A 1,582-nucleotide genomic window follows, 5' to 3' on the forward strand; every position below is an offset into this window, starting at 1 on the left:
TTTCTTATCTCTCCTTGCTATTCTTTGGAACTCTACATTCAAATGGGTATATCTTTTCTTTTCTCCTTTGCATTTAGTTTCTCTTCTTTTTTTCAGCTGTTTTTCAGCTAAGGCCTCCTCAGACAGCCATTTCGCCTTTTTGCATTTCTTTTTCTTGGGGATGGTCTTGATCCCTGCCTCCTGTACAGTGTCATGAATCTCCATCCATAGTTCTTCAGGCACTCTGTCTATCAGATCTAATCCCTTGAATTTATTTGTCACTTCCACTGTATAATCGTAAGGGATTTGATTGAGGTCATACATGAATGGTCTAGTGGTTTTTCTCTACTTTCTTCAATTTAAGTCTGAATTTTGCCCTAAGGAATTCATGATCTGATCCACAGTCAGCTCCTGGTCTTGTTTTTGCTGATTGTATATAGCTTCTCCATCTTTGGCTGCAAAGAGTATGATCAATCTGATTTCAGTATTGACCATCTGGTGGTTTCAATATTTACCATCTGATGATTTTCCTTTCTTTGCATCTTTTTTTGCCTTCCTCATTCTTTAAATAATTTTCATTATTTGTGGCTCATATACACATGTGTTATATATATACACATACACACATATATATATAATATAAATACATATATTATAAACTATGTTCATATAAGAATATATTAAATATGTAATGGATTATATATTTATTTGGGTTTCCCCAGTGGATCAGTGGTAAAGAATCTGTCGGCAATGTAGGTTGGAAAGATCCCCTGGAAAACCAAATGGCAACCCACTCTAGTATTTTTGCCTGGGAAATACTATGGACAGAGGAGCCTAGTGGGCTGCAGTCATGGGGTAGCAGAAGAATTGGATATGACTTGGTGACTAAACAACTATATATTTTTGTATAATATAAAACCTACAAATGCATGCTAGCACTGCCATTAAAAATTAAATAAGATGTGGATCTTACTTGTAATCAAGATGCTAGTCTTCCCTTATGTTATTAAACAACTCATCTCTTTTTTGAGGAAACCCAAATATAAATTTTGATAAAAGGAAAAGAAATACATGAAACTAGGAAAATAATGTGTCACAGTGAAATAGAAATAAAGCAGTCCACCACCAAATCCTTAAATGTATTCCATGTAAAATTTTCACAAGAGATTTCATTTCCTGGTCAGTTATTTTTAATTAATCTTGCTGTTTTACTCAAGAATCAAAATTAAAGAGACTTAGTACTAAAAGCAAAATTTATTTTTTTGATGATATCTAAAAGATACTATATTTTTAAGAGGAATTTACTTTTATCCCTGAAAGATTGCACTATTTTAAATTCATAAAAGCTAATGATTTTGTGGGTTGACCTGGAACCTTCATCACTACTAATATATCTTTGAAAGAATCCATTCCAACTGACTGACTCATAAATAAGTTTGGGGAGTTTATTTCTTTGGTAGCAAGATTGACTCTATCACCTAGAATTTTGGTATTTGCCAGTTTAATACCATTTAAGTCAGATTGATGGGTACTTATTATTTACTATTCAGAGTAAAGAAAATTACCACTTAGGGAGGGTTAATTTTGTTTGAACTTCAATTCA

This window comes from Bison bison, unplaced genomic scaffold, assembly GCF_000754665.1.
Source record: "Bison bison bison isolate TAMUID 2011002044 unplaced genomic scaffold, Bison_UMD1.0 scf7180017864452, whole genome shotgun sequence".
NCBI lineage: Eukaryota > Metazoa > Chordata > Mammalia > Artiodactyla > Bovidae > Bison > Bison bison.